This window comes from Phyllostomus discolor, chromosome 13 (assembly GCF_004126475.2).
Source record: "Phyllostomus discolor isolate MPI-MPIP mPhyDis1 chromosome 13, mPhyDis1.pri.v3, whole genome shotgun sequence".
Lineage (NCBI taxonomy): Eukaryota > Metazoa > Chordata > Mammalia > Chiroptera > Phyllostomidae > Phyllostomus > Phyllostomus discolor.
In genome coordinates, this window is record NC_040915.2 from 4,723,868 (window position 1) to 4,749,670 (window position 25,803).

The 25,803-nt window shown below is 42.2% G+C and overlaps 1 long non-coding RNA gene across 1 annotated transcript; it reads left to right on the top strand.

The window, feature by feature from the left end:
• Nucleotides 1-413: 413 nt before the first annotated feature.
• LOC118497921 lies at nucleotides 414-25,432 on the top strand. Its single transcript, XR_004900436.1, has 3 exons — nucleotides 414-595; nucleotides 22,466-22,571; nucleotides 22,812-25,432. It is a non-coding gene; the product is annotated as an uncharacterized LOC118497921 (long non-coding RNA).
• The last annotated feature ends 371 nt before the right edge of the window (nucleotides 25,433-25,803 follow it).

The following is a 25,803-nucleotide window of genomic DNA, read 5'->3' on the forward strand; positions in this document are numbered from 1 at the left end:
TACCACTGAATCAAGAAACCGTTGCTCAGTTTCCATCAAACTAAAAATAGGCTTAGAGTGGACTATTTTTGAACTTGGTGTCAACAGAGCCATACAGTCTAGCTCTTCTGTGTCACCCCTGTGCTGCCATGTTGGTGTGATCTGTGAGCACAGTTCTGTTTCCTTGCTGTGTGGCTGGGTCAGGGAGGCACAGTAACGGCCCCCAGAGATGTCAGCATCCTCATCCCTGGAGCCTGTGAATCTGATCCAACACCTGGCAGAGGAGAAGTGATTGGCAGGTGGAATTAAGGTTGCTAGTCAGCTGACCTCACTATGGCGAGATGAGCTGGATTCTCCAGGTGGGCTCAAAGTCCCTGGAAGTGAGAGGTGCAGAACCTGAGGTTAGAGAGAACCATGAGAGGGGCTTTGGAAGGGGAATGCAGTGCTTCAGGAGCCCGGAGATGAAGTATGAAATGCAGTACTACAAAGTGGGTGTCTCTGGAAGCCAGAAAAGGCAAGGAAACAGAACCCCCCAGACCCTCTAGAAAGAATACAGCACTGCCGGCCCTCAATTTTAGCCCAGTGTGTCTGGCATCGGACTCCAAGCTACAAAACAGTAATCTAGAAATCGCCATTGTTTGAAGCCACTAAACTTGTGGTAGTTGGTCATAGTTTGTAGTAATTTGGAGTTTTATAGAAAATTAACATGCAGGGTTTCTGATGTCAGCACTACTGATTTTTGGACCATATAATCCTTTGCTATTGGGACCCGTCCTGGGTGATGTTAAGCAGCATCTCTGCCTTCTACCCACTAGATGCCATTAGGAATTCCACGAGTTGTGACAGCCGAAAGTGTCTTCCAGACATTGCCCAATGTCCCTGGGGGCCAAAATCACTCCCAGTTGAGAGAAGCAATACTGTGTAATATTTTACAAATATGCCACAATTTATTTAGCCAATCTGAAGGAATTTGGAGTGTTTCCAAGATTATTATTACTAATAACAGTAATGTTATTAGTACTAATAACATTAAATAACATTAAATAATATTAAATAACATTACTGTTAATAGTAATAATAACATTCTGTGAGTATCTGTGCATGTGTGTGGCTTACTGTGAGATACGTACTGAAAAGTAGAATCACTTGGTTAGTGTGCCTTTTGTGCCAACTTGCAATTCTCTAGGCAAGGCAGAAAATTTCCTGTTGAACCCCAGTGTTGATAACACTTAGCATTACCTGCCCTTTTCATTTTAGCCTTTCTGGTGAGTGTGTACAGCATCTTGTGATTTAAATGTCAATTTCCATGATACCTAATAAAGTCACACATCTTTTAAACATGTGTATTCCCACTATGATAGTCATGTTTATGAAGTGTCTGGTCAAATCTTCAGCCCAGTATGTTTTGCATTGTCTTTTCTTTTTTAAAACTTTGCCTGTGTTATTTTTATATGCAGCTCCGTGTTCTGTGTTGGAGATGCACACACGCTGACTGGGTGAAGGATCCTAATGATCCCAGTGCAGTGAGGCTGTCATTTGGTGGGGGTGTGATTCAGTCTAGAAACTCTTTTGTGCTCCTTAGGTGGGCATTTGCCATAACTTTTGTGTCTTTAACGCTGTGAGATACTCTAAGATTCTGTCCTTTGCAGTGGCTTTCAAGTGTGATTTTGTAGTCTCCACCTCTGTGCTTCTCTGCAGAAGCCGCTTCAAGTGTAGGGCTCTCCTCTTCCTCCCTCCTTCTCTTCAGGGTCTTGCGCAACCCAAACCATGCTTTTGTCTCTCTGGACCTCTACAGTTACCCAGAGCTCTCCTGGTGCCCCACTTCTTACCTCTAGTTCTCCAAGTTGCCCTGCTTCCCAATATCCATGGCAAGAACTGCTCCCAACCTGGAAGGGAAAAGATGAATTCGGCTCACCTACCCATACTCCCCTTCCCTTTCTGATCTTGTGTCTTGCATTCTGGTTGCCTCTGAAACTCCCAACATCCAACGGATGATTTTGTCTTTCAAAACAATTTTGTAATCAGCTTTGTAAGTATTCTCCCCGGCAGGAAAGGTCTGCTGAGTTCCATCATGGCTGGAAGCACAAGTGCCAGGTGGAGACTTAAGGCCTGAGACCTCCCATTCATTCACACCCATCCCAAATTCCCTCCCCTTCTTTCGATACAATTGTTCCACACTGTCATTCAACATCCCACAGTATTAAATTCTGTTTCCGGTTTTCAGCTACACCAGCCCTGCAGCTGTAGGTAAGAGATTCTTTCAGAAGAGTCACAGCAGCTCTCTCAACCACTGACTGTGCCCCGGATGAGACTGTAAATCTGTGAGGTTGTAACTTTCTTTCTCCTGTAGTACAGCCAGAGCGGGGAGCCTCCCGCCACACCCAGTGTTGTGTTCTTCACTCTGACTGTAGTGTGTCATTGAAACACTGTGTTTAACAAAGTCTGCTTTGACATTGAATGACCACAGATGACAATTCATTGTTTTCCCAAGGTCTACTATAGACCAGTTTCCTGTTATTCCATGGTCATGCGCTCTTTCCCAGGTAAGAAACTTGTCCCAGATTCCCATTTCCTGTGGAGTCCTGTGACCTACAAATATCCCTGTTCCTGAGAGATGCATTGTTTCAAAAACAAACAGTCTCAGGTTTAATCCAAAAGGGAAATTTTCACCATTCATCCAGAATGGATAGGAGAACAGAAGAAATAGACTGTCAGCTAAACTTCTAGAGAAAAAAATTATCAAAGCAATACACAAAACTGGAGCCATTCTACAATCAACAAGCTGTAGAACCAGGAGTTGACACAACTTCTGTGTCTCTGGTGTCTCTGCCCTATCCTAGGTCATCAAAACAAGAGTCAGGCCTGGCTTTTCCCCCTCCTATGTGGTTTTAAATCTGAATGTCAGATGGGTACACCTGATTGGCAAAATCAAATTCATTTCTGATACCCTCACTGCAAGCAATGGGGGGATGTAGCCTGAAGTTTGAGCCCCTGCCACACAAGAAGGGAGCTGGGACAATGACATATCCATTTATCTGCAGTGTCCACCACCCCCTCTTGACCTATTTCCCAGTTCATACATCGTTCTTATTTTTGACAGTATTGGACCAGAATGTCTTGCTTCTAGGCCCCTACACTGTGTGACCAATACTCATTATTTTACCCCTCAGACCTGCTTCTGTTCTCTGTCTCAGCGAAGAACCAGACAAGCATGGACTGGTGGCCTGATAGGTGCCTGGATGGTCTACAGTTTCATTCATGTCACCATCCCAGTCCTATCTAACAATAGCCAGTACCGGAAAGGCTGTCTCTGCAATAGTGTGTGTTCTATCTTCCCTGTTCTCTCTGATACTTAATTCATTTGGACTTTTCCCTCCAATTTTTTCTCAATTTCAATACCCCTTTGATCGTTCTTCTTCCCTCAAGCCTCTCTCCCCAGTACTCATCTTCAGACAGAACAAACCCTCCCCACTACTGATACAGGTCTTTCTCTTCGCCCTGCCCTTCCCAGATATGCCCTCTTCCTCAACTGCGTAGCAGAGCGCTGGTCACTAATGAAGTTCATCTTGTGTTTTTCCACTTCTTTCACTCTCATTCACATTATTCCTTCTGCCTGAAAGTTCTTTTGCCTGTTCATTCTTTTCTTAAGTCCTACCCATCCTTGAAAATTCTGTTCAGGTGTGACTTATCCATGGGAGCCTTTCCAAATTTCCTTCTGCATTCAGTGTGCAAAGTGTGCTTAGAGCACCAGAAGGACTGCTGCGTCATCGAAGCTTCCGCATTGGTTTCCCCCATCAGACGGTCAGATCCTGGAGGGCAGGCAGCACATCTTGTTCAACTACCTCATGTGAAGTATGTTAATAACTGCAGTTGAGCAGTGAGACATATTTGTGAAAAACAATTTAATGATTAGAGTACAAATCTTAGCAGTATTTTGCAAAGTTTATGTTAGATTATATTTTTGAGCTAAATTGCAAGCTGGAACTTGATAGTCTGTTTTCCACATGTATTGTGTTCTCAATAACTGTTGACAGTGATGGGCAAACTTGACTAACTTGGGCCAAGAAGCTTTGTCCAAAAAAATTCTCTGTCCAAGCTAAGTTCCAATATTTTCCAGAAAATTGATGGACCATTTCTTATAAAATTAGAATTTCAGTGTTATTAATAGGGCATAACCACCAATAAATGAAGCTCCCAAAAGGCACATATTGTTAATGAAAAAACCTCATAAATTTAACAACTTTCTCTAAAGTATTGGGGCTTTGTTTCTTTTTTTAAAAAGCAATTTTAACAGTGTAGGGAGAACTAAAAACCTTACCTGTTCACCTTCACTGAGTATATTCTTGAGTAGAGCCATACTCCTTTCCAATGCTTCTGGGAAAGTAGGCCTCCCTGATACGGCTCACACACCCTGGGCACCTCGCTGTCCTCAGACCCCAAAGACTGTTCCGCAGCCCTGGGATGAGCAGACCAGGCTTTTCCCTTAGAGAGGTAGCAAACAGCTGATTGTAAATCTAAGTTGCACCAAACATACCCATATTTTGCAGTGTATAATGCACACATTTTAGCCCAAATTTTTGAGGGAAAAATAAGGATGCCATGATGCTACAGTGACTGGTCAGGACTGGGCTGGCGGGTTCCTTGTTAGCATATTCTGGTGTGTCTTTGGGGGATTTTCTAGAAGCTCCCTCAAGATTCTATTGCTTCAACCTTCCCAAACATTCTGGAAGTGATTTAATCTCCTAAAAGAAATTCCTTTCTGCTTCAAATAGCTTGAGTGGATTAGACTCTCTAACTGAAAATTCACCAATACTATGAGGCATTAGCAATAGCTGAATAAAAGCTTTGGCAGTCAGTCTGAAGTAGGAGGCATTATACTAAGACATTATGAATATTCTCCCATTTGATCGTAACAATCATTAGGTATTATTGTCATCTAGAATAAGTGATGCAGTTGAGAGGCAAAGAGATTATGTTGCTCATCTGCAGCTAAGTGATGGTGGCATCGGCCCAGAGCCCTGCAGGCCAGGTCTCTCCTTGAACTTGGCTTCTCAATGCCATTACCCTTTTAAAGTATTAGTGTCCAATGTATTGACTTCACATAAGTTCTTGCAGTAAAGATTGGAGTAGCTCAACAAGGCAGTTAGAGCTTGGTTCCCCCCCACAATTTATGAGCTGCAAGGGTACATCAGTCAGAACACTTCGTTCTGGCTAGTTTAATCAAAAAAGCAATGTGTTTAAGAATGTCAGATGTCTAACAGATTCCCTGGGATACCTTGAAAATAAAAAAGCATAGACTCAAAACCAAACTTCTAGAATAATATCTCAAAACACAACACAGGACTGGACTACTGAGGAAACTGTGCCACGCCCCTGCTGGGTGCCTAATGCCAGAAATTCAAGGTGACCGGCACCCACAGCACTGCCACACCAGAAACTCAGCCTTGCCCTCGGGGACACTGCTGCTGTCCCTGCTGCCCCTCCTGCTGTTTGCTACCTCTCTAAGGGAAAAGCCTGGTCTGCTCATCCCAGGGCTGCAGTGCAGTCTTTGGGGTCCGAGGACAGCGAGGTGCCCAGGGTGCGTGAGCCGTATCAGGGAGGCCTGCTCTCCCAGAAGCATTGGAAAGGAGTGTGGCTCTACTCAAGAATATACTCGGTGAAGGTGAACAGGTAAGCTTTTTTAGTTCACCCTACACTGTTAGAATTGCTTTTTTTTAAAAAAAGAAACAAAGCCCCAATACTTTAGAGGAAGTGGTTAAATTTATGAGGTTTTTTCACTAACAATATGTGCCAGTTGCTCCCATTGCTCATTTCTAAAGAACAGGACCAGTGAGTGTGTCTGCCTGTGGCACTCTGAGCACATGCGCTCACCCCGCCTGTAAAGGAGGCTTATTGGCTTCTGATGTCCACACCGGAGAGCTAACGATCATGAATGGAGACATTTCCCTCAAACAAGAAAGGTGGTAGATGATGGGGAATGAGGAATACAACCAATGTTATTACAAGCAGGGTTGAAGTTTAGTTCCTACTCTATTTTCTAACCACATACTGAAAGTGTCAGGAGTTTTCTAGTCCTGAGTGTTTTCTATCAGTTCATGGGAGCTAGATACCAGCTACTAATCCATTTTGAAAGCCTTCCATTGGCTAAGCACTGTTACAGGGTGTCCAACCTATGGCTCACAGGTCACATGCGGCTCAGGATGGCTTTGAAAGTGGCTCAACACAAAATTGTAGATTTACTTAAAACGTTATGAGATTTTTTTGTAATTATGTGTTGCAATGTATTTAATGTGTGGCCGAAGACAACTCTTCTTCTTCTGGTGTGGCCCAGAGGCGCCAAAAGGTTGGACACTGCTGGAAGCTTCTGGTTCAGAAGAAAAATGTTTCTTTAATGAAAAATTATGGTAGTGAATATTCACTTCACAAATTACCCTTCTTGCAAATGAATGAAATGAATGGTCGTTAGCGTGCTGCTGAGTTCTCAGTTGTGCATAATTCCACTTTGTTTTTGAGTCTCCACAGGCTCCTGTATGTCTTGTGTTTGTAATGACATTTTTAATACACAGGTGTTAAAGTAATCTCATGAAAATAATGGAAGAATTATGAATTGGACCTATAAGTTTTAATCACCATGACTTTAATTAGGCTCATTTTATTTTTCTTTTAATGTATGATTTTCTGCAATGATTTCACTTCACTAATACTTTGTAGGCCTTTGAGAGACCACTGTTAATAACCACAGTATATAGTTAAGATTTCAAAGTTCCACTTACTAGATAAACTTAGGTGCATTGAGTACATCCTTACATCAATCAGTAATCAATTCCTTTTTCCGAGTCCCCACAGTTGCTGACTCTCCTGTGGACACTGCCCTGAAATAGACCTGGTTAATTCACATCCTCTCTTCAGGGAAGAACAAAGGATGTGCTTTTTTCTGAGAGTTAAAAATGATTTTTGCCCTGGCAGGGTGGCTCAGGTAGTTGGAGCATCATCCTGAAATACCAAGGTTGCAGGTTCAATCCTTAGTTGGGGCACATATGGGAGGCAACTAATCAATGTTTCTCTCTCACACTGATGTCTCTTTCTCTCACTCTCTCTCTCCCTCCCCCTGTCCCTTCCTCTCTAAACTCAATAAAAAAACACAGCCTTGGGTGAGGATTTTTTAAAAAATTATATGTATCATTTTTAAAAATCTTTTTATATGTTATTCTCTTGTCTATTGATCAGTTAGCTGCTATGGCCTTATTCACATCTGCATTTTAAGGTTTCTTTCAAGTGAGATGATAGCTAACTCTTCATTTCCATGGTTTGCTAGAAACTACAAGCCTGCTTTTCACTAAGAAGCAGTAAAGAGGTACTTAATTAATTCAACAAATATGCATGACCTTCCTGTGATGCATCAGATGAGCTGCAGATGCTGAGGATGTAGACCACTTAAGTCGAGGTACAAGGTGCCTGGGATCAAACGAGACAGGGAGACACATGGGGATAATTACATAGAGAGGCTGTGAAACCATTCTGTGAGCTAGATATTAATATTCCATTACAGAATCCTCAGCCATCCTGCATCCCCTCCACATCTCAGTTTTCATGTCACCTCTCTTCTTCCCTTTTAACTAAATTTCTTGCAGAAGTTGCTGTCTCAAATTTTCTATCTTCTAATTTATCTAAAGCCATTTACATGTGAATTCTGCCAATGTCTCATGCACAAGGTCATTGAAACATCTGTCCCCAAGGTCACCAAGGCCCTCTCTACCTGATCCCTGACCGGAATTTAATGCTGCTGACCCCATCCTTACTGAGACACCTGCCCCTTGTTTTCCCTGACATGTCGCTCTCTTCGCTTCCTTCCTCTGTCTTTCTGCAGAGACTTCATGTCGGCCTTCTTTGCAAACTCCTCCTTTTGTGTCTGTCTCTCTTAGGTTGCTGTTGGGTGAGAGTTAGTCCCCATTCTCCTCCGTACGTTCCCTGGGATGTTCCACCATGCCTACTGCTGACACGATCATTCACACACTAAAGACTCTGTGTCCCGAGCTCCACACTCACCAGGGACATAATATCTGTGCTTGGAAGCACTGTGGCACGTCACCTGCCTGAAACGTTCACGAGTGATCTCATGTTGTAGAACAGTGATATTCAAACATTTTGGCCTCAGTCTTAGCAGCTATTGAATCCTTACAGAGCTTTTGTTTTTGTGTATTAGATGGATAAAATGTTGCCACATAGCCTTTGAAAACTTTAGAAACTATTCATTTCAAAAAAATAATAAACCCATTGCATATTAACATAGATGACATTTTTGTATAGGTCAACATAAAAATATAAATAATTATATGTGGAAAGCAATAGTTTAGTGAAAAGAGAAGCATTGTTTTACATTTTTGCAACTCTCAATAATACACAAAACACATGAATTCCCTCATCTGCTTCTGTAGTCAATCTGGAAAATCTGCTGTACGTTTCTAAGTGTAAGTGGGAATAAAAGGCAAGTGACATATAATTATTATTATAACATTGATTTTTACCCTGATGAGCCCCTGAAATGATTCCAAGGACCGCCAGGGGCCCCCAGATCATATCTGAGAGGCACAGGTGTGGAGTACTCCTGGAATCCAATGTGGGAATGGCCAGGGTGACTCAGCTGAAGGATCTCAGCTAAAGAGTTCTGATAGGAGATCAAAATGAACACACAGTGCTGGTGAAAGTGGGGTTGAGCTGAGTGAGCCCAGGCCAAAGGGCGTGAGGAAAGACAAACAGCCAGAGGCCAAGCCAGACTGGGCACCGCCCTGCAGGCATTGCTGGGATGGGGGACAATGCTACAGCCGGGGTAGTTACCATGGCACAGAGGCTGTACTCATTTGAGTAGCAAGAGGAGTCAAGAGCAAAGGATGAGGCTGAGGGACAGGAAGGATGGGGCCGGGAAGCTACTTTTCTGAGAAAGGGGTAGCATCCAGAAAGGATTTGACTGCATTCAGCAAGGGCCTAGAATCTTAAATACAACATGTACCACTAAATGTGCAGAAAATAGAGTCATCTCAAGAGCTGGGTACCACAATGGCAAAAATCTCTCAACCAATGGGACCATGCCATTTTCTCCAGTAAATGTAGGGACTGGATGACTCCAATTTGGGATTTTCTGTGGGCATTTTTCATGATGCTTCCAAACAGATGACTCCAAAGCAAAGGTTTCCAGTTGTCCATGTTGGTCTAAATGACCCCAAGAGCTAAGCCACCATGATGGCAAATCAAATTCTGCATTGCACAAAGCTGCAGGCCATGAGGTGCGGGGCGGCTGAAGTTCTGCTCTTGCTCTGCTTGCTAGGTTGTGCACCTGAGTGGCTGTTGCTGCTCACCTGGAGTGGCTTTTCTGATCCCATCCCAGAGGAGGGGACGTTATTATAATTGGGAACAATGTGTCAAGGGCAAGCTGTGGCCCCACACAAGAAATGTTTTCTTTCTTTCTCTCTGTTTCTTTCTTCCTAACCCAAGAACATTTTTGCATTGCTTTTCAAACAGAGAGGAAGGTAGAGAGAGAAAAACATCTGATGTAAGAGAGGAGCATTGTTTGGTTGCCTCCCATACACACCCAGGCTGGGGACCAAACCCACAGCTTAGGCTTGTGCCTTGACCAGGAACTGAACCAGAAACCTTTGGTTACAAGTCGACACTCCAACCAACTGAGCCACACTGACCAAGGAGAGAAATGTTTTCAAAATTAAACAGCATGATGGTATTTTGGTGGCAATACCGTCTTTTTCCCTGTAGAAGAAAAGCCCCCAAAGTTACCATGGCAGAAAAATCTAATTCTTGTGTGAGAAAAGGAGTTGGTGGAGTTGGTGGTGGAAGCAAAGCGTTAGACAGAATCTACAGCCATTGTGTTGTAATTTGTTATTTATAGCTGGAAACACACAGTGAAGAGATCATCTAATCAGAACTGACACCTTCAGTGAAGTTTGGAGTGACGTGTTGAGTGGTGAGATAACCACACAACCCTGATCACCAGCCTCCTCTGTCCTTTGCCTAACATTTCTATTGACACATCCCTGGAGTTCAGCCAGAGGGAGTGAGGGCCCCATTTCAGAAAGAAGAGTGTGCAGAATCTGTGTGCTGGAAATAATTTACACAAAGTTGTGACAATGGCAGCTAAGGTATGAGGCTGAACTAAGAGCACCTACCACCATTTGAGCAATCTAACTTCTTTCCCAGAACTATCATGCAGAGCAATGGGAATTCTCAATCATTTTCCATATGTAGTACACAGTCTTTTATGTTGGTGCATATGTATGTATGTATGTACATATGTGTGTATGTATTTCTGTGTGTAGTCTTCCCAGCACCTCTTCCTTGGGAGGTAGAGTGGGGATTACTTCTTTTCTATACTGTGTGATTTGGGAGGAATTTTGGAGCCCAGTCTAGTCTTCACCAACATGCTAGGCAATCAGACTCTCTATCCGTGGAATTCAATGATTAGAAACACCCAGAGGTGGAGAAAATTAAAGAGGGTTGTCTGTTTATAGTCCTTATGATGAATTCGCAAATCCCTACTATTAAAATACCTGAAACTGTTCTGATGTTAGTCTGCTCTAAGATTGTTTTCAATTTTCCCTTTGATTTTGTAAGCTATATATTTTTCTTTTAATAAACCCCCCCCCTTAAATTAAGCATAGTTGGTTTCTATTGACAAAACCCAAAGAAATCTAACAAAATTGAATACAAAAATTGGGTTCCAGGCAAGAGACCCTCAGGAAAATGTGTTAACTGGCTTTGGTTTTCGGATGAGATGGGAGTCGATGCAGTGAGACCCCGGGACTGATCGGCTGGTCAGGCCTGCCCACCTGGAGCCACGTGCCCGCTGAGGATGATGCTCTCTGGGGCAGGGAGTTAGTCCCAAGGTGCAGCTGCAGGGGATAAGGTACGTCGGACAGCAGGGCGGGATATCCCACCCTGATGGTGTCGGAGGACTTAAAGTAGAGAGAACAAGCTCACAGTGTGAAACAAGCTCCCTCAAGACACAGACTGGAACTATTAGGCTTCCTGTGACAGAGTTTTAAAAAAATTACGGTGACTGTAGCAGCTGGTCAGAGACCACTGAAAATCCACAGAGAGATTGATTTTTTTTGTCCCTGAATTACAGCAGTCTTTAGATTGATACTCTTTTCGAATGTTTTAAGTGAGAGTTAGCACCTTGATTAAATAAGAGATTTGGATAACAGAAACAAGGGGGTCTGTGAGGATTTTGAAGGCTTTGTGAACCCTGTGCTAATGAGCCCACCTGAAATAATGCTCATTGCTCTTCTCTTGGCCAACACATGCCATGTGAAAGATGAAGCTAAAACTCCCCTGGTGCCTTATTGCTTCTACGTAAGCAGGATGTTTACAATATCAACTCTGCCTAGGTGATAAATAAAAAATCAGAGTACAGGTCATTTCAGGAACTTGTGAAGTTAAAGTGTCTGGGGAAATGGATATTTTGTGTCCGTAACCAAGGATGGTGAAACAATTCTGGATGAGGCTACATTTGTTTATATGGGTGAACTTACTAGAGACTCCATACCCATTGAGATGCAAACATTTTCTAAGCTCTTTAATACAACTTAAACTGAATACAGACTTTCAATAGCAGAAAAGACCAGAAAAACCTTGGCATAATTTGAGAGGTATATGGAAAAAGTTTGTAGACAAAAATGCTAGATTGAATGTCTCATGCTTTCAAAAAACCTCACCCCCTCCCAGGACCCTCCCACTTCTCCTTCACATTTATGATGAAGAATAGGTCGATGACAGAAGCCCTAGAGTCTTTAAACACAACTTGGCTGGCTGTTTATTCTAGGCCCAGAATTGTAGTGGGATGGGCAGCAGTGAGAATGAACACAACAGGACCCTGTGATTTCAGCACAGAGGAGCCAGGCGGGCAGGGCCCAGGTGTTGGCAAAGGAGCAGGAGGGTGGGGAGAGTCCACATCTTGGGGCGTGACCGCACACTCAGAATTCTCTAGAATGGTTAAATAATTATAGTGGTTCACCGAGATGAAATAATCAGAAAGTCATTTAGGTCTCACTTGAATTAGAAAACCCCAAATTCCAAGTCTGGTCAACGGAGGCCTGATCTGAGTCACAAAAGTAGAAAAGTCCCAACTTCTCACCAGGTCCCATGCCTGAGTCACATCGAGACTCACAGCACTTTGGATAATGAAGAGGTCAAGTCCCATTAAGCAGAATGTTACAGATTTGTCAAATGAGCATTTCTTTTTTTTAATCCTCACCCAAGGATATATTTATTGATTTTTTTAGAGAGAGAGGAAGAGGGAGAGAGAGAGAGAAACATCCATTAGTTGCCTCCCATACATACCCTGACTGGGGATTGAACCTTTTGGCGTATGGGACAACACTCCAGCCAACTGAGCTACCCAGTCAGGGCTCAAACGAACACTTACACAGAGCTCAGGGTGCGGGATGGTGAGCTGCCACAGTTCAGCAACAGACCACAGAGACATTGAAATAGGTGGTTACCAATTGCAGGTTCTGGAGGAAGCACCTGGCCCACCTCCTGAGATGACGCAGAGAGGTCACATTCAGTCACAGGCAGGACCGAGGCACATGTCTTTATTAAGGTCTGTAGGTGGAGTGCTTTGGGGTTCCAAGGCTGAGAGGTCCAATTAATTGGTCAATTCAAATGAGAAGAGGAAGGTTTGAGTAAGCTCCACGGGTGGGGTCTTGTTTAAAGGGCACAGAAGGGAAGGGCTGTGAGGCAGGGGAGACTTGCTGAAGAAGTATTATCAGGAACTTTCATTTCCTTGTTGCTCTGTCGGCTGCTCTCCAGGGCATGGCCTTGCTTGAGAGGTCTAGTGTCAGTATAAAGTCACTGCAGGCCACTTGACCAAGGATAATGGGTGCCAAGGCAGCAATGCCATGTTGTGGCTGAGCTAAACTCGTTCAACTGTGTCCCTTCACTCTACTCTTTCCTGAGGGAGTCCTGGGGTAAGGAGGGACTGTTGGATGCTGGCTGAGAGGACTCTAATTTGTGGAGGTCCAGGGTTCCAGGTCAGCCCAATAGTATTATGTCATGAGCACCAGTTGGTATAGAAGTATGTCTGAGCTAAGTTTGCTTTATGGGAGACTCAAAGGGCCCTTCAATATTATTTGCAGTTATTTCCCAAGTCCCATGTTGTACACTTAGAATGCATCTTGAGTAATTCTAAGAATCCCTTACCCATGAAATAAGTCCTTCGGTCTCTTCTTTCCTTCCAAACAAGGAAATTCAAAGCAAAATCATTTCATTGTAGGAACTGCAAGATTGGTATCTACATTCTGATCACATCCTCATTAAATTGCACAGTTTAGGAGTTAAAAACATTGAAAAGTCTCAGAGAATGGCAAAGAGTTATTATAAACCTAATCAGGTGATGACTTAAAATGCTGCATGTGTCTCAGCTGTGGTTTTCTTACTGAGGCAAATTAACGTGACTCTTGCACATGGTAGAAAACTATGTCAGCTGAATGTATTTGTCTGTTTGTAGGAATATCCTAAGTATTTGCTTTAACCTAGCAAAACTGTAGTGCACGCTCACCCTCTAGACTCAGGTTTATTTACTCTTCTGACAGAGGCTCTGATCTCGTTTGGACTGAAATCCATCGGGACTGCACACTGCAGCCCTTCACGGTGTGGTTTCCTCAGGGTAACGTCATGCAACAGGCCTTGGAGAATAGGGAGTAGTGGGAACCTTACATATCTTGGTGTTATTTCTGAGGGTGAAAACCTTGGTCAGAAATCACTTCCCACTTATAAGTTGAATGACTTTTGTCTCTCTCTTAGAAAAAAGAAAGGAGAACAATTGTATATTTTAAGCAAGAAAAATGTAGCCTTTCAGAAAAATTAATTTCCTATGTTCCTCTAAGAAATACCCATCCCAGATAATACCAGTTTATATTGATAGCATTAAACAAAAGACAGGAGGCACCTGTGTATTGAGCCCCCTTTATGTGACAGTGGAAATTTGGAGGAATTCACCTGTGAAACCATCTGGGCCTGGTGTTTTATGTGGGCTAGATGTTTAACAACTTTCTCTGATCTTCTATAGAAAATGGCCTGTATAAGCTTTTTACACTAATACAATGAATGTTTATGGTTTGTATTTCCTTAGGAAATAATCCATTTGGCCTAGGTTTTCAAGTGTATTTGCATAGAAGTCTGCAAAACAGTATCTTTATTTTTAAAAATGTCTTCTGTTTCTCCCTGTTCACCTTATTTTGTATATCTGTGCATTTTCCTTTTTCTTTCTTCAACAAATTAGCAATTTTGTTTGTTATTTTGAGCTATTTTGTGAATCTTTTTCCAAAACATAGTCTTTCATTAATTAGGTTTTTTGGTTTTTCTATCCTCTGATTCATTAATTTCTGTTCCCTAGCTGGGATTTTTTTTTTATGTTCTAACTTTAGCCATGTACTAATAACACTACATTAAAAAAGAAAATTTAGCAATATGAAGAGCTCAGAAATATTGTTGTGGTGGCCACAGATGGTGAAGACAATTAGAACAAAACATTTTCTTTATTACAGTCTTGTATATTGGGCCTGATAAAGTATTATTTGGTTCATTAAACATTTATATTACCAAGTGTGTTGTGGAAGCCTTAGCCTGGTCATCACATATATTAACTAGTAAAAGAAATACATTGTAAAAGGATATGTTTTTGCCTTGTCATATTTATCTCAATGATTTTAAAAGCTTTATCAGCTCTGGCTGGTTGACTCAGTGGACTGAGTGCTGGCCTGTGAACCAGAGTTGCTAGTCGATTCCTAGTCAGGGCACATACCTGGGCTGTGGCCCAGGTCCCCAGTAGGTGGCGCACAAGCAATAACCACACATTGATGTTTCTCTTCCTCTCTTCCTCCCTCCCTTCCCTCTCTCTAAATATAAATAAATAAAATCTTTAAAAAACGTTGAAAAAGAAAATGTTTTTAAAAAGCTGTATTTACCAATGACAAAAGAACATTAATGGAAAATATATTTTACTGTTTTATACTTTATTCTTTTCAAGAATGTTTAATGTGAAATTTATTGAAAATGCAGGTATCAGGGTATTCCGTGAACCTGACTTCTTCAGAAAAGAGTGGGAAATTACATAAAAATATACTGAAGTGATGGGAACAGAAGCATGTTTACTCTTTGGCTGATCATCTAAAAAAGAGCATAAAACTCATTAGTCTTATTTTGCTACTGTCTTCTGAATGTAAAATGAGACAGTTTCTTCCCTTTATCCCTCTCAGCCCCTGTGATCCTCAGCACACTCTGGGAACTGTGGCTTGTTAGCTAGCAGGCGCATGTCACTTTTGTTTTTGGATTTAGGCCGTAAATTCTCAAGGACAGAGGATGGTGTTCTCTTTGCACTCGCCAGAGCACCAGGCAATGTGGCAGGCAGACTTGCAGCTAATGAATGTAGAATACATTTCATTCACCTAAAAGAAAATCTTTTAGTTATCCACTTTGTCATTTTCATCCACATTCTTAAATTGAAAAAGTAAAAATCTTCCATCAAATTTTATACAGAGTACATTCAGTAGTAAGTCAGCACTAAAGACTTAGGGTAAAATGCCTGATCTATTTCTTCTATTTTTTAATATGGGATTTCTTATTGTTAAGAGCATATTGATTACAGAAATTTCAACCTATGTTAATTGATATACTTATTCTATGCTTCATACAGCTGAGTTTGTAGACAGAAAATACAAAATAGTGTTTCAAAACAGACATTCTACATTTTCAATTTAGTCAATCTAGGCACCTAAAGAACTTCCTTTTTTCTCTCCCAACAGTATTTTTCTCTCATTATTATTATCTTTCCAGTAGGTGACTTGGCCTGAAAATAAAGATGGCTAATGGATCCTGGAAATAAAGATGGCTAATTCCTGTATCTCCTAGAAATAACAACATTCAATTCCTGTCTCTCCAACAGTTCATAACAACACCATCTTAACTTTCCATCTCAGAAGATTGTCCTTGTAAGATAGTTTCTTTAAAAAAAAGATTTTATTTACTTATTTTTAGAGAAGGGAAGTGAGGGAGAAAGAGAGGGAAACATCAATGTGTGGTTGCCTCTTGCATGCCCCCTACTGGGGACCTGGCCTGCAATCTAAGTGTGTGTTCCGACTGGGAATCAAACCTTTGGTTTTGCAAATCAAAACCTGTGGTTCTGGTGACCCTTTGGTTTGCAGGCCAGCACTCAGTCCACTGGACCACACCAGCCAGGCTTATAAGATAATTTCTGAAACCACATTGAAAGACCACAGAACTCAATATTAAATTATTTTAACATATTCATTAGGAGACATTATTTTTTTTAAAAAACAGCAACCTATCCTTCTTAAATAGTAAAGATTTTGGAAACACTTAGAAAATTATTTTGAAAAACCAACAATTTCTACCAATACATACTCACCAAAAGAGTGAAAAAAAATATTGTAATGAGGTCATTTAAAAGCATTCGGAAACAACCGATGCAAAAGTTAATTTAAAAGAAAATTAAAAAATCTAGAAAATCTGGATTTCTAGTTTCTTAATTAAAAAACAGTATTCATCTAATTTCTTTCTATAAGATGCTTCATTATATGTACTTTTCATTATTTCTCAATTTCAGAGAGGCCAAGACCCTCAAAAATTAACTTGATCTAATCTAGACAAAACCAGTGGAAAATTTCAAAAATAATTTTCTGTTTTTAGTGATTAAACAATCACTAAATTCACTTGAAATAGTTCAGTTTCCCTAACCTTTGGGTAACTTACTTTATAGTACACCAAAACTCTGGAACCTCAACTTTATTTAGCGTAGGCCACCCTGTGGACAACTACCCCCCCAAAAGTGGTGGAGCCATTTCCAGACCTTCAGTTTTGAATCTAGAATCTCTGATTAGTGACCCCTATCAATACATTTATCCTGATCTAACTGTATATTGCTTCTACCTGGATCCTATCCTCTTAATGTTCCTACATATGTTCCCCAGGTTTCTGGAAAAGCCTGTTTCTACAGGCAGAGAAGGCTTGGCAGAATCTGGGGCTTCAACGTCTTGAGCCTCACTGGAACCTGCCTCAGGATCCCTTCCTGATTGCTCAGGTTCTGCTCCAGCCCTGTCAGTGCTCTGAGTTAACAAGAGACGTCCTATAGGATTGCAAATCAGTTGGCACAGGGTCACACACTGGGTTAGGTTTTCAGACCCAGCTTTCCTGTGGCTGTGAGACAAAGGATAGTTACAAACCTTTCAGATTTCTCATTCAGACTTTAAGCTTAACATGAATTCTGAATTCATAATTTTCTTTTCCCCATTTCTACCATGCCATAGCCCACCAGCCCCCTACACTCCTTATTTTCACTAAAATATGCTATGGTGGCAATCACTAGGCCACCCTGAGCCTTGGCTTGTAGGCACTCGATGACAGTCAACTATAGGTGACAACTTGAGGAACTATTTGGCCACTGTGGGCAACGAATGGCCAGAGTTCCGTTTACCCTGGGTGTGAGGTCTCTGATGACTGTACATTGAATTAGATGGGAGGATCTAGTCCATAAAACTCAAACCATTCCAGAAAATGGACCCTAATTATTCTGTTTTTCTAGAATGGCTTTTGGTACAAAATTCTGCACCCAATTTCAGTTAGCCTTCAGTAAGAGAAGGAGAACCATTAGGATATGTAGAGGTAGAAGGGCATGCAGATGCAGCCATACAAAGATAAAGATATATAAATGCAGACATAAACAAATTAAAGGATTTGCTACATGGATTGGAGCTTGTATAGCTAGGAGAGCTTGTTAGTAAGATGATTGTCTTTGTTTCTGCTGCGGGCACTGACACCGGTAGGGCAGGTAGTCAGGAAGGAAAGGGAGGGCCATGTGACCCCCACGCCAGGGCTGGGGCACATGGGGATAGACGGAAACACACGTCAGCTCTGGCTTCCTCCTCCCCCCGTGGATGGTTGGATGTCCTGCTAGAGAAGCGACAGCTAGCGGCCTTCATCATAGAAATTGACATGCACTTGGCTCAGGAGGTCAGGGAAGGTGCAGCTGGATGACTGCCCTTGTCCCACAGGTTGGCCAGCAGATAACAAATGGTGTGAGCTGCACAATGGCCAGTCCTTCACTTCTTCACCCCGACTCTTACATCGGAATGTCTCTTTCCATCCACTGTAAACAGGAATGTGCAGGAAAGGGAAATGTGGGGACGCAGTTCAGTCTGGCTGAACTGGCACATTACAAAGCCCAAGGATGTCTTTACTGATTTACTGTCTACTGTTCTGTCGATTTCTGAGGCAGAACTATTGAAGTCTGCAGTTATAATTGTGGATGCATCTAGTTGTCTTTTAAGGTCCATCATTTTTGCTTCATCTACTTTGAAGATTTGTTTTTAGGTACATATATATTTCAGATTGTTTTTTTTTTCTGGAAAATTGACCTCTTCAGCATTCTGTAATGTCCCCCTTTATCCTCAATAATATTTCTTTTTCTGGAGTCCTTTTTATCTGATATTATACACCTACTCCAGCTATCTCATGGTTAGTGTTTGCATGGTATTGCCTTTTTCCATTCTTTTACTTTTAACCTACCTGCACTCTGTTACTCCAAGTGGGTTTCATCAGAAGCCATCCAGTTTAGCATTAGGGTTGGAGCTGATTAGATCAGAGTGAGGGCGGGAGCAAAAGCAAGGACCTCAGTTAGGAGGTTATTGAAACGTCCAGGGGAGCAGTGCTGGAGGCTTGAGCTAGATGGTAAGAATGGCTAAACGCAGACACATGGCTGATTTGTTGGGGTTGTGCTTGTCTTGAGTTCACTTTATTTTCTCTCTCTTTTTAATATTCTCCTGAGGATATGTTTACTGATTTTAGAGAAAGAGGGGAAGGGTTGGGGCGGGGGGAGACAGAGAGACAGAGCGAGACTGAGAAAGACAGAGAGAGAGGAACTTCAGTTGGTTGCCTCCCTGACCAGGGATTGAACTCTCAACCTAGATCTGTGCCCTGACCAAGGATCAAACCTGCAGCCTTTTGACATATGGAGATGATGTTCCAACCAACAGAGCCACCTGGCCAGGCCTGTTTTCTCTTTTTACGTGTATGTGGTTTATGACTGTACCCTACATTTTTGAATGAGGAAAATAAGGTAATTAGAAGCACCATCAGTTGAACTAAAACCAGAGTTTTGTTTGGTTTTCCTAGACAGTTTTTCAGAGACAGCTCTCCAAGTTGCCATTGTATCCATTAACACACTAGCATAAGTTGTGCCCCCTTAGGAAGCCAGAGGCAATATTCTGACATCTAACTGACCATCGGGACAGTCAAGCAGATGCTGAAGAAGATGATGGGCCTGGGGGCTCTTCCATCAGGGTGTCTGCCTAGCCTCCTGCTGGCGGGGGGGCAGGGACAGACACCTAGAGGTCTGGGCAGCAGGACTGGATGGGTGAGGACGCATTCTCTGACTCCAGCCTGGTCTTTGTCCCAGCCCCAGCACTTACTGAGGCAGCTTATGCACCCTCTTGCTGCTTCCATTCTGTGTCTGTGACATGAAGATGGACATAGAACCCACTTCATAGAGTTGCTAGGGTGACAAAGTGAGTGATATGAGGAAGGTGTTTGAAGAGTGCCTGGCACATGGGCAGTGGTAAAAAACATTCGATGTTAAGTTTGTGAAAGATCAGTGGGTAGTGTTTATTAAATACTTGGAAAGGAACATTGTCACCCATAAGAGGCTTATTTAGAGTGAGAACAAAGTGCAGGATTTCAACTTTTTCTATCTGCTACCTGGACATGGGTCACATCGTGGAAACACTTTCTCACCAACGTGAACACCCCCAAAATCAAAGATCAGCAAAGGGATGAAATAAGGGGAAAATGAAAGGACTGTGTAGGGTCCCCACCTACATCCCTTTTCCTATTGAGAATTGGGATGGAGAGGTTCTTGGAGGGTGTTTCCCATTTCCCTGAAAATGGAAATGTGTTGGAGAAACCTCTAGACCTAAGAGCATGTGGACGCCTCTAATCAGTATATTGCAAATAAGGAAGAAAATACTTGTGACTAACCTTAAATGTAAATAAAGACAGAAACTCCTCACTACATTTTCTCTTAAAAGATTTAAGAGATGCTAAGAAGTCATTTTGTCTGGATAACTGAGTTGGGTTGTACCCAGCAGTCTGAGAGTAATATTTTCCAAGATGGCACTCTGATTTTTTTTTTAAACTAGCAGACCACTTTGGCAATAGCCAAAACATTCAGGAATAACTTAATGACATAACCAGATGTGTCTTAGAGAATCCACTGTCTGGCCAAACCAGCAAACCCTGCAGAAAGGGGAGTGAGCTCAGCAGGTAGAAAAAACCCCGTCACGCTGGGATGTGTGCTAGGGATATTGCTGTGACTCAACGGCATAGGCATTATTGCCAACTGAGTTGAGCCTGTTTTTCAAAGAAGCCAGATCCTGCCAGTGCTTCTGCCAGATGACAGCGAGGCCTTCTGAAGGCATAGCCTAGCATCCCGACAGTATTCAAGTGTGTTCCGGCAGAGCCAGATTCATTCCCAGACTGGGCGACGCTAGCTCATTATTACAGGGAAGCAACAAGCATCAGTCATTCAAATGTATTGTTATCTGGTCAGCCAGTACACTATGATTTGCTCATTAAGAATTGATTTTTAAACAAATTACCATGAAGATATTTCTTCAAAGAAAAACTAGTTTAACCTTATATTAGCAGGGAACATGTTCTCTGTTTCCGTCTCTCTCTCTCTTTCTCCCCCTCCCTCCCCCTCACTTCTCCCCTTCATCTCTCCTCCCCTCTCTCCTGATTCCTCTCCCTTTCCTCCCAGTAAAATTCTGACACAAGAAAGGTCTACATGAAACTCTCCATGCCCTCACAGAGTCATGTTGTCCACAACTAACTTTAACTCAGTGGCCAGTTCCTGGTCAATCAAGTAGGTAAAACACAATGATGAAGAAAGCGCGGTGAACTTTTGCCCCAGAATCCCCAATCTGAAGGAAGAAGATGGTAATAGAGTCAGTTCCTGTAGAATAGTTACAGCCTTAAGAAAAAGGAAGATTAAGGAAGAGGAAGCAAATCACCCATAGGTGCCACGGGGAGGAAATAAGGCAATAAAGACCTGGGCGAGTTGTGTTTGGTGATGTTCTAATTGCAGCTGCCCACTGTGGTGCATAGTAAATTTAATTTTTTGTGACCCAAATTCAGCTTTTTTGTTCTGACTCCAGTAAGCACTGCCCTGAGAGCTGGCATATGGGACTCAGGCGGATTGACAGCTGGACTTGGTGTCCAGAGGCATCTTAAGAACTTTATTCCCACATGTGGGGAGTGCGGAGAAATGCGTAGTCGGGGGCATCCACCTTGTGGCCCAGGATGGCTATGCATGTGGTCCAACAGAAAACAGTAGATTTACTTAAAGCATGAGGGGATTTTTTTGTGTGATTATGTGTCACAGTGTATTTAATGTGTGGCCCAAGACAACTGTCCTTCTTCCAGAGTTGCCCAGAGATGCCAAAATGTTGGACACCACTGGAGACGGTTGAAGTGTTGATAGCAATGCAATGTCAGATTTGGGGGAAACAGCATTTGGTTATATTCTTCTATCCTTAACAAAATTTTGTTTGTCATGATATTTCCTCTTTTTCCTTCTCTTCTGCTCTGCTAAATTGATCAGTTCTTTTCTCCTCTTTCATTGTCTTCTGTTACAGAATTCTATTATTACTATTACGGAAAGTACCATTACAGAATTCTGTATTTCAAATGATTAACTTCTGATTTTACAGCACTGATACTTCACTCTCTGTACCTCAGTTGATGTAACAAATTTAAACCATATGACCCCAAATAGTTTATTCACTCAGGATCAAAGAAAATTCTGATTTGGAACCTGACCTCCATTACTGATTGTACAGGAATAAGCATGGACATGGGATACATGTGTACAGATATGGGTGTGGGGGACATGTACAGGTACAGGTGTGGGCATGGGGGATAAGTGTACACGTATGGGCGTGAACATGGGAGATATGTGTACAGGTCTGGGCCTGGTGGACATGTTTCAGGTGACTGTTTCTGGGTGAAAAGCATTCATTCGTAGGTGGCTGTGGAGGGGCTGGAGAAAAGCCCACAGATAAATACAAGAGTCAGGACTCCAACTGCCTCCATAATTCTGCTGTTGTTTATTGCCTGCATTTTCATTCAGTCCTGCTATACTTTTATCTTGTTATTTTTAGGTTCTGCTAGAAAAAGAAACCCAACCTTTTGGACTTGGGGGTGTTTTGTGTTTTTGTTTTTGCTCATCTATAGTACCTCTTGGAATTTCAAAGTTTTCAAATCTTCTAGATTTTCAGATCAATTGATTTCTGTTTACGTCCTTCAGGGAAGCCCCATTTTCCTGGTCTTGCTGTGTCAGTGCTTTCATTTGCCAGGGCTCCTACTAATTAGGCTTGATACTAATTAGTAGTATCTGTCATTGCAGCCACATTTTATGAGGAAGGCAAAGCCATCCCACGCATGGCTACTGTGATCCCTGCAGTAATATCCAAAGGAAATGATTGATGGAGTAGAAGAAGAGAAGACACTAGGTAAGCGGGGTTTATTTGTATTCTGTTTGAGAAATGAGATAGACGCATACATTTACCGAAGGTCATGTCAAAGATCAAAGTTGAAAATCATCTAACTCACATGTACAACTTTGCTAAATACAAATAGAGCACAGATAAGTAGGACATGTTGTCTTAAAATAATTGTTGCTGAAAGAGTTATTCAAGGGAAAGATGTTAAGCCTTATGACTTCTTGCATTTATTATTTTTTATTCTCCCAGGACTTGGCTTTTCCTTTTCTCTGGAGTACAAAAGCACAAACATGGGATTTCTGTCAGCCAGAAATCTGCCTCCTTATAGTGCCTGTTCTGTCATCTGCACTGGCGTGATTCACTTAGCTCTCACTGTCTGCTTTGCGTTGCGGTGAGAGAGGCAGGTGGTGAGCGGGGTGCATACTCAGTGGGTGTTTACCCAGCATCTCACCACCTGCTGCTCCTTGTCATTAATTGAAGAAGAAAGCAGAAGCTACCAGGAAGCAGGGTTGGTGTGGCTCATCAGGTTGATGAAGTGGAGGAAACATGAAGATCCAGAGGATGAAAGAAGATGCCAGGGATCACAGAATAACTCCTCCGAACTGAGCAGTGCCCCAAAACTCTTCTGATGTAAATTCTTACAATGTCTAAGGCTGTGTATACTCAGAAAGTGAATAGAAAGCCCCCCGAATTAATGAGAAGAGATTTCATTTTTGCTACAGAAGGAAGAGAATCAGAGATTTGAAAAAAGTAGGGGAAAAAAGATTGTTGAGAATATTAAGGAAAAGTAAGAAATAGTAAAGGACGAGAAGAATTAATGTCTGAAAAAGGAATTAAGGTGTGATATAGAAAGTAAATATTTCAGTGCAATTAAGCTCTATAATCAGCAGATATCAAACAATATACAGCTATAGCCAGCTATGTATATAAACTGAGACAGCTATCTTGGCTCATATACATTTAATACATTAAAAAATTATTTAGTACCTTCTGCAACAGTTCAAGTATAGGGTACACAGCTTGTTGAGTAAGATATTTTGATGAGCTTACTAAGGGGAACAAAAGCATATCAGGTGTGTTCCCAGGTTCCCAGGTGAAAAAGGAAGCTATGCATCAAAAGCAGTGTGGGGGAGGGTGGGAGAGACCCCAGACCAGCCCTGAGGGTCAAAGGGAGGGTGCGCCTGGCTCTGGACAGACTTTCACAGGACCCTACGCTTCACCAAAGTATTTGTTATTTGTTAGTGGTTTTGATTTACATACATTTGTTCGTCTTACCTGTAAAACGTTCAGCAAATTCTTAACTGCTCACTAATGACTTTTTAAAATGGATTGTTTTCCTGGGATATTTAAAGCATCATCTAAAGCAATATAATCTATAAAAAAAGATCAAAATTACTTGGAAAAACAAAAGCTTACAACCTCAGCCAATGTGACTTTTGAAATTTAGAAAAGCCCCAAGTATATAACAAATATATATATATGAATATATAAATAAACATATGGAAATATATAAATGTGTATATGGAAATAACAAGAACCACTTACCTCTGTTACATAACTTTTATTCATTCGACCATGAGTTATTCACTTCCTAGTCTTCAGGAAGCACTGGCGGGAACAGACACTGTTAGACAATTAAGTTTACTTCAAATGGGAAAATGAGGAGCAATAAATTCTTACATAATCAAATACTAAAATAAGTGACTAGACATTAAATATAATGAATGTTCTAACAAGAAAAATGAGGAAAGAACTCAGAAAGGAAGATGCAACATAAACCTGAAGTGGATCTTAAAAGCTGGGGGAAACCTGCCTGGAAGGTAGCAAAGTCAGACAGAGCCCGATCCTGCACTCAGAGCATGCCCAGGCTCTGAAGGACTCTCGTGTGGAACGATTAGGATGGATTGAGAAACAGTGGCCCCCTGAGAGCTGGATGCGGGGGTTAGGCTGCAGTGGAATGAATCGGAGAACTCTGAGCCCAGGCATCTGCCCCCAGGCGTCCTTGGCCAGCGGAGGTGCCCTCTCCTCTGCCTTGTGTCAAGCTGACTGGGCCTTGTCCCAGGCTTGGGTGACGACCTCCTCTGAGAGAGGTGTGGGAAGTGTTTCACCAGCGCTGGGTCAGAGGAGAAGGAACATGTCATTCGTCGTTGGCCATTCTACACACAGTCCCTAGATTATGTCATAGAAATAAGCAAAATCTTGCAATTCTCTCTGAGTGTAAGCTGTCTCCTCTTGGGTCAGATTTGTGTTTGTTCCCTGCCGTATTAGTTTCCTATGGCTGCTCTGAAAAATCGCCACACACTCAGTGCTTAAAACCACACAAATCTATTCTCTTAGAATCCTGGATACCAGAAACCCTAAAATGGTCAGCGAGGCTTTTTCCGCCTGGAGGCTCTGGGGGAGAATTCATTTCCTTGCCTTTCCTGCCATAGAGGCCCCTGCATTCCTTGGCCCACAGACCCATCCTCCACCTTCAGAGCCAGGAGCGTAGCCACTTCTGTTCTCCCTGAACCTGAACCTGACCCTCTGCTCCCTCTTATAAGGAGGATCCCTGTGATTACATTGACTCACCCAGCCAATTCAGAATCTCTCCTCATCTCACTGTTCTTAGTCATGTCTGCAAAGACCCTTGACCACCTAAGCTAACAGGTCCCAGGGATGAAAATTGTTAAAGTAATTCAACAAGGAAGCTGTAGGGGAGGATCTCCCCCATAACAAAAGACAAATTAACAAGAACAAACAAACAAACAAACAAACAGAAATTCAACTCTGTACATACCTCCTATATACATGGGAGATACACAGGCAAACTAAGTAACTTCCCCAAATGGCCCAAGCCACCACCTTAAACACCACCTCCAGTTAAGGACAAAAGAAGATATTGGGGGAAGGGAGGGAAACCAGCTACAGAAAGTCACCAAGGAAAAGCACAGCAAACAAGGGGAAGGCTGCAGTGTAGACTGAAGTCATTGCCTTCTGTATGGATAAGACTTTCTAGAGATTTAGAGTCCTCCTTCGCTAAGGGAGAGGAAGACACCCTACAAATGCAGGTTTCTCTCATAAACACAAAAGTCTCTTACGGAAGGGCAACTTCCCCTCTGTTTTCAGAGCTTTACCTGTGTCTGATATTTCTTAAAACTCATCAGACTAAAATAATCCTTTTGCTTAAGAGGAATATTTTGGGGTAGCAAATTCTGCTCCCCTTCAAGGCTGCTAGACTGAGGTGGCTCTAATGCCTTGG